The following is a 7,297-nucleotide window of genomic DNA, read 5'->3' on the forward strand; positions in this document are numbered from 1 at the left end:
ATCTGGATGGATTTTCACCAAGTTTAGATGGTATGGTTGCAATGGCCTGACTTGAAAAACAGACTGTGCATAATATATGACAATTACTTGGGAGAGGAAATCTCAGGACACCCCAATTAGATTCTCGTAAATAACTAGACACATTTTCAATTAAATTGGAGGATATCTTTGAGAAGCATACACCTGATTAATTAATAACAGGTCCCATCATTGTCAACTTATAGGAATAAAACTGTTTTTTACCTGCTAATGGAAGGATAGCACGGAGGGTGTCAGCCTAGGCTTACATGAATGGGTATTCCAGAACCTGGAAATGGCCACCAGAAAAAGAACATATCATATTTGTTTAGCATTAACTGTGCCTTCCCCAAAACAGTGGAATTTCTTCTGCTACCGTTAGTTACTGAGCTACGCTGTTGTTATTTAGATTAGCTTAATTCAATGATATGCTTGGCTGGTGGGACTAAGGATCAGCATTACTCCTTCCATGCAGCTAATTCCAGAAATGTTTTGCTAACACTGATTAGAGTTGAAACCTGCTTTCATGGCTGCTTGAGGATTCTGTACACAGTGTTCAGGAATAGGTATACTGTAAAGGCTGGCTAAAAGGTTCAGAATTCAGAGTACATGACACACAACATGTGCTGGTGTAGCAAGGCATTTATTTATTTATTTATTTATTTATTTATTTATTTATTTATTTATTTATTTATTTATTTATTTATTTATTTATTTATTTATTTATTTAGATTTATATGCCACCCACACTACCCAAAGGTCTCTGGGCGGCTTTCAACATTTAAAATACAATAAAAATATAGAACAATTGAAATACAATTAAAAATATATAAAAATTATATTATTCACAAAAAGGCACAGCACAAAATTCATTATAGAAAGATAATATGGAGAGTGAAAATCAAAATTTGCAAGAAATTAATTCCTCACACAGAAAAAGGGTGGGGGATAAATATTTGTTTCTTTAAACTAAGCTTCCAAATCCATTGCTCATGCAATTATTGTACTGCCAAGGCTAGTGATCTGGCCATGCAGGGTGTGGGATTCTGGAGTTGTAGTCCAAAATGTAAGATTCTAAGCTCTAATTATAAAGCTGGAGAGGGAGTTCTGCATTTCTACCTATACTGCAGACATCACAATTTGTGGCATAATGGGGAATTACTAATTCAGTTATTTCAGCTTCACTGTGCTACACAACAGGTTCTGGCTTCACATCAATGCCTCTGTCCAGTCTCTCCAATATGTCCATCCAGTTTTTAGAAAGAAACTGGAATTCTGTTTCTGCCATGGATTTCTGTTGTTGGATTCAAGTATTCATCTTTTACAGTATACAGAGCTCTGCACTCGTGAATAATTGAAATTGCAATATGAATGTTTGTTCTTTAAATCTGCATTCACAGCTGATGGTGAACCTTAATTCTCCACATACGAAGCCCCAGCTACCTGTGCTAGCTTTTCTCAGGTATTGCCTACATGTAAATACACAATCAATTTGATAACCAGGTGACTCTGACAGATGCCTGCCAGTTCAAAATCTGTAGCCTGAAATAGACTGGATAGATTTAAGCACAGCAAAGGAAGTCTGTGCTTTGTCCAGTTGCACAATTTAAGAGGACTGTGAAGATTCTCAGTCATCCAGGTTAATTTATCTGGAAGTTGAATCATGGCAACTGGACTTCTTTCTTGCTAGGTTGAAACATTTCTCTATTTTGAGTACCAAAATATTTCAGCCTAACAAGAAAGATGTCCAGTTTCCGTAACTCAACTTTCTGATAATTTAAGAGGACATTCTGCTCCATATAGAAATGGGCACTGAAATCCAAAAATATGCAGGCAGACAGTTTGACTGTAGAAATCATATATTTCTAAAGTTTGTATCTCAAATGATGTCTGCATAGAATTCTCAAGCATCTCTTTGAACTGTTTCTGACCGATTTAAAAAAGCAGTTTAGGAAATCAAGCCCCATATTATAGGAAAACAAGGATGAGCCAAATATGCCCTTGTAGTTGATCAACTACAAGTCCCATCTACTTTAGCCAGCCTATCCAATGATGAGGAATGCTGAAAGTGACAATCCAGCAGCCTGAGGCGGCATGTATTTTGCCAACCTGCTTTGAAGAGAAAGCCCAGACCTTTGATTGCTGACTTTTCCTTTCAAACCTGTTGAAAATACCTTAGATCCAGATCATACGCGCGAACACAACTCCTTTTATTTTCTTATGGATAGTTCAAGAGGGTGCAAAACACAATCAAATTATTTTCCACACATTTACTTTACCTACCACATGCAATATTGCATTGCACAGTATTAGTTGTACAAAACCCATGCAATGATACTATATCAGCGGATGTAGAAATTGCACATTAACCATGCATGCTGAATCTATGGATAAAGGTTGAGTTTTCTGCCAGTAACTTACTTCCATCTCTATTTTCCTAATTTAAATGACGTGCCATGAAGAAATTTGGTATGAATTAAGTTGTAATTGGCTATGCTGAAATGTCAGATTTGACAGTGTCCCTTTGGTTTCAGCAGCATAGATTCTATCTTCTCTCTCTCTCTCTCTTTGGCTGTGTGACATTTTATAGCATAGGACGTTGATGCTCCCCCCATCATTTGTCAGTTCTTAAGGTATCAACTCTCTTTGAACCCATAGCCATGGCTAATGCAAAATGTGTGTGCTGCTGTGACAGTTTTAGTATAACGCAACAAGAATTTTGCTGTGTTGTTTTTTTCAAGCACAGGGAAGTGGAAGAAACCAGACTGATATTCTGATTTATTTTATGATAATCAAAGGTATCTAGAGATCCAGCCCTTCAAAGATAGGATTGCATGGCTGATCCTTTAAAGGTACTTTGCCTCTAGCTTCAGCTTTAATCGTTTTCATTCTGTGCTGCTCAATTTGCCCTCATATGTTTCCTCTTTAGATAACATTACTTGTACAAATTCCAAGCTAAGCTGAATCAGGGAGACTCAGAGGGTCTTTATGGTATTTCTTATGTAACAGAGCTCAGCTTACTTTATTTGTGCCTTGCATATGGGGTTTCTTCAACTCCCAAGGGCTGAAGACTTGGAGGCTGGGGGGCAGTGGAGAAAACCAGTTGGGACTGAATGAATATCAGCTGCTGACTTGTGGGAGATACGAGAAGCACCAGCAACCATAGAAAAGCTGCAATTTTCTATTTTCCTTGGGTGACGTACCTGGCCTAAGGATTTGGGTGGAGCAGACAATGAGAAATCCAGTTGGGCTTGCAGCAACAGTATTCAGGTAGAGTCTGGCAGCTGTCTTTTAACAATAATAAGGTGTCCTCAAGTCATTTCTGACTTACAATAACCCTTCTAGCTTGTTTTAGGTATGAAATACTCAGAAGTGGGTTACCAGACTTTTCTTCTCATGGCACTTTGGGACTGTGCAGCTAGCCCAAGGCTGCTCAGGAGGCAGGGCATGTAACTCCATCAGCCAAACACACACTAAGTAATCACAGTTTCTACTTTCCTGGGAGGCACAGAAGAGAGTCAAACTCCCAATTTCTGCCTCTGTAGCCGAGTGCCTGAATCTGCTGAGCTTTCAATGCTGGGTTAAAATGTCTTCTATTCACAAGTTTGTTAAGGCCTTGTTATTTTATCTATCAGTGTTATTGTTGTAGGATTTTGATTCAATGCCTGCTGGATAGTTTCTTTTTAGTGTCCATAATTTGAAAGTAATACTGTATGTAAGGAATATAACAAGAAATACATGATATATGTTTGTACAAACTTATGAGGAAATATCTGGTGCAGGTGAAGTGCTTGTCAGGAGAACTGCCGTATTTTTCTGTGTATAAGACCCCCCTTTTCTAACCCAAAATTTCTGTCTTTGCAAGAAAGTGGAGGGGAAAAGCGATTTCTGCTTTCCCCCTACATTTTTGTTGCAAAAAGCAGCTTTTCCCCTCCATGTTTGGAGGGGGAAAGCAGAAACCCCCAGTCAAAGCACAGATTTTGGGAGCCCCCAATTTCTTGGACTCCATTGCAGCAACAACTTATAAGTTAAGAAATGTTGTTTTCTAAGTAACAAGAAGGGATATTCTGTCTTCAACAATGTTATGATCTTGTCTTCAGGTAGTCATACGTATTGCTGAAAAAGATGTAATACATAACTTCAAAGAAAAGGAGAACATCATGTAAGATTTGCATAAATGTATATGTGGAAAGGCAGTGGTGAGGATGGCCCTGTCGGTGGGCTGCTGCACAGGATTGGGAACCTTGGAATCTGAGCAGTCAGCAAGTGAAGGGACAAGAGTTCCAGGTGGAGAAAGCCAGGTCTCAGACTGATCCTCTATCCCTGTGAGTGGCTCTGGAAATCCCAGGTAGACAGATGACCCCTAGAGTGAAAGAAGCCCTTAGTTTACCACGACAGATGGGAGATGTGAAAGCATAGTCTGATGTCATATCTGTGTGCATTTAATCTCTTGCTTGCATTTCCATATCTCATTTAGTCCTCACTGCTGTGTATATAAATCTGTGGTCTAGTTATTTTGCTCCATATGCCTTCAAATGGATGCTCTCCTCAGTAAAGTAAGACACATGACCGCCCTCTATGGTCTTAATGGAAACTGCTTGTCTTATGATGTTTATTGAATGCTTCCCCAGTATTTGGGTGGCTATACAGTATTCTCTGAGCTTCTGATTGCATTCTTTGGATGAAACCTGGAATCTTGTTTTGGTTCATTTCCATGCCACCTTTGTGAAGGTTAATAATATAGCCAAGGGTTGAGTTGCCTTTGAGGCCTTTTGTTGCTCTGATACATGATACATGTGCTTCTGCTGTGTCTTTGAACCCAGTTCTATGCCTGGATCTTGAGCAGTGATGTGGGGGAGGCAAAAGAGAAATAGATTTCTCTGAGCTAGATTGCTAATGCCTCCCACAGCTAGTAACTCCTTGCAGTTGCAGAATTTTCCATTTGTCTCATACTATCAGATTCTCAGCTCACACCTGGAGACACGGATACCTATATGCACTGTTTCTCCTCCCCCTACTTCCTGGTTTTTCCCACAAAGAGTCACTTCTATTTACCCTGGAATTTCAAAACATTTTTATTATCTTAAGGTTTTAATAGTGTGAACACATACTTGGGGAAAAGTCTCAATGAAAACAGTATCTGTTACAGTTGACTGAACATGCATAAAATTGCACTGTATATGTTTTGAACTCATTTTTTTGTGCTTTCATTTGCCAATTGTTATGAGTTTTTTCTCAGTTTTGCTCTCTTTAATTTTGTAAGCTGCCTTGAAGTGACCAATCACATTATTTGTAGTATATCCATGTTTTAAATAAGCCATTATTTATGCTGTGATATGAAATATGATTATGATATGATTCTTTTCCTTCACTTATACCTTACCTTTTTCTCAGTTCTGGGACCAAATGTAGTTCTCATCACAATTAAAAAAAAACATACCAAAATTTTAGAAAAGGACAACAGCAAGTTGTGATAGTAAAACCCAGAGGGCCAGATTATCATATTGAAATGACCAAGTTAGAAAAAAAAATTAAAAGCATATCCAAAAAGTATAACAATCCCATCGAAAATGCCTTCCTTGTGCATTGCTCTAAATTTCATGAATATTACACCTTTTTCTCATAAAAAAATCTGTTCTTATTGGGGTTTTTTAACTGATCTATGTCTCATGTGCCATCAAGTCAGAACTGATTTATAGCAACCATAATAGGGCTTCTAAAGGGAGCTATATAAGAAATGGCTTTACCAGTTCCATACCCAGTGTGGCATAATGGATAGAGTGATGGACTAGGAGGCTTAAGACCAGGGTTTGAATCTCCACTTGGCCATGGAAACTCACTGGGAGAGTGGAATTGGTAAAACCACTTCTTAAAGATCCCATTTATCTTGAAAGCCTTATTAGGGTTACTATTAATCAGTTCTGACTTGAAGGCACATAACTAACTAACTTACCAGTTCTGCCTTCACCCCTTGTGAGTTTCCATGACCAGGTGGAGATTCAAACCCATACCTCCTGAGCCCTGGTCGTCACTCTGTTCACTACACCACATTGGGTACCATGAATTGATCTAGTTTAACTAAATTATACTGCACCCCACTGACATGTTTCTATATAAAAATCTAAACATAATTCCTTCTGTTTTGATCCAGGCAATGACTGCCGCTGCTGATGCTGTGGAAACACCTACAGGCACAGTGAAAAGCAATCCAAGGTTTGCAGAAGTAAAAAAAAAAATACCTAAGGGGGAACAAACTTGTAGGGAGGTGGGGAGACAAGCATGATAGAGTGTTGGACTAAGATTCTAGAGACCTGGGTTCAAATCCTCCCTTGAAGTTCACTGGCGATTTTCTGCAAGTCTCAGTCTCCTGTTCTGATCTACTTCACATCTTTCATGCAAGGATGATGTGGGGAAGAGGACCACATATATTGCCTTGAGCATACTGGAAGAAAAAGGCAGGAAATTAATGTAGTTAATAAATAAAATGAAAGCCCAAGAAGGCCTGAGGAGGCTCACTGTTCACTACATGCTGACTGATCGGGGCACAGATGAATGGAAAACTTGAAGCAGGAAGAAATTAAATTTAATGTGTAGGAAACAGTGCATCTGTGTAGATGCCTCTCTGAATAAGTATATTCAATCTTCCTTCCTTCCTTCCTTCCTTCCTTCCTTCCTTCCTTCCTTCCTTCCTTCCTTCCTTCCTTCCTTCCTTCCTTCCTTCCTTAAAAATCCCCATGCTTTCCAGCATTTAGGATTGTTCCTACCTGCTGTATGGAAGCCTGACCTTGAAGTGCAGTCGCAGGCAGCAGCTTGTTCAATATTGCACAGTGTGGCTGCTGACCATGATGAGCTGCTGAGCCCATGCCAGGTGAATGAAAGGGTGCTACAAGCCTACAGATGCCTGTGCAAAGAACTACTCCATCTGTCCTGGGGGGGGGGCAGGATCCTAACAGACCTCTTCCTTGTCCATAAGATATTCCTGTGGGTAAATGAGTGAGTGAACTGCATAGAGCCCTTGATCATTTCTTGGCTAGCAGCATATCTTTCCTGGTTCTATCACAGTGTAGATGAACTGAATGCTTTACTTCAAAGTAATGACAATTCACCTCTTATTTTATTCAGTGGCATTTCTTTTACATTTTTGCTGCTTATTCTCACAGTGGATTGGGTCTGACTTTTTAAAAGAGCACTTTATTGATGCTTCGGAGTGATCTATTTGGTCCTACAATGTTTACATTATTTATTGATTTACTTAATTTCACTGACAGCCTGTGGGCTG

General features: G+C 39.2%; 1 long non-coding RNA gene across 1 annotated transcript; it reads left to right on the forward strand.

Moving 5' to 3' along the window:
* The first annotated feature begins 616 nt into the window (after nt 1-616).
* On the forward strand, nt 617-6,616 carry LOC144587836 (uncharacterized). Its single transcript, XR_013543007.1, has 2 exons — nt 617-3,288; nt 6,170-6,616. It is a non-coding gene; the product is annotated as an uncharacterized LOC144587836 (long non-coding RNA).
* The last annotated feature ends 681 nt before the right edge of the window (nt 6,617-7,297 follow it).

This window comes from Pogona vitticeps, chromosome 3 (genome assembly GCF_051106095.1).
Source record: "Pogona vitticeps strain Pit_001003342236 chromosome 3, PviZW2.1, whole genome shotgun sequence".
NCBI classification, from domain to species: Eukaryota; Metazoa; Chordata; class Lepidosauria; order Squamata; family Agamidae; genus Pogona; species Pogona vitticeps.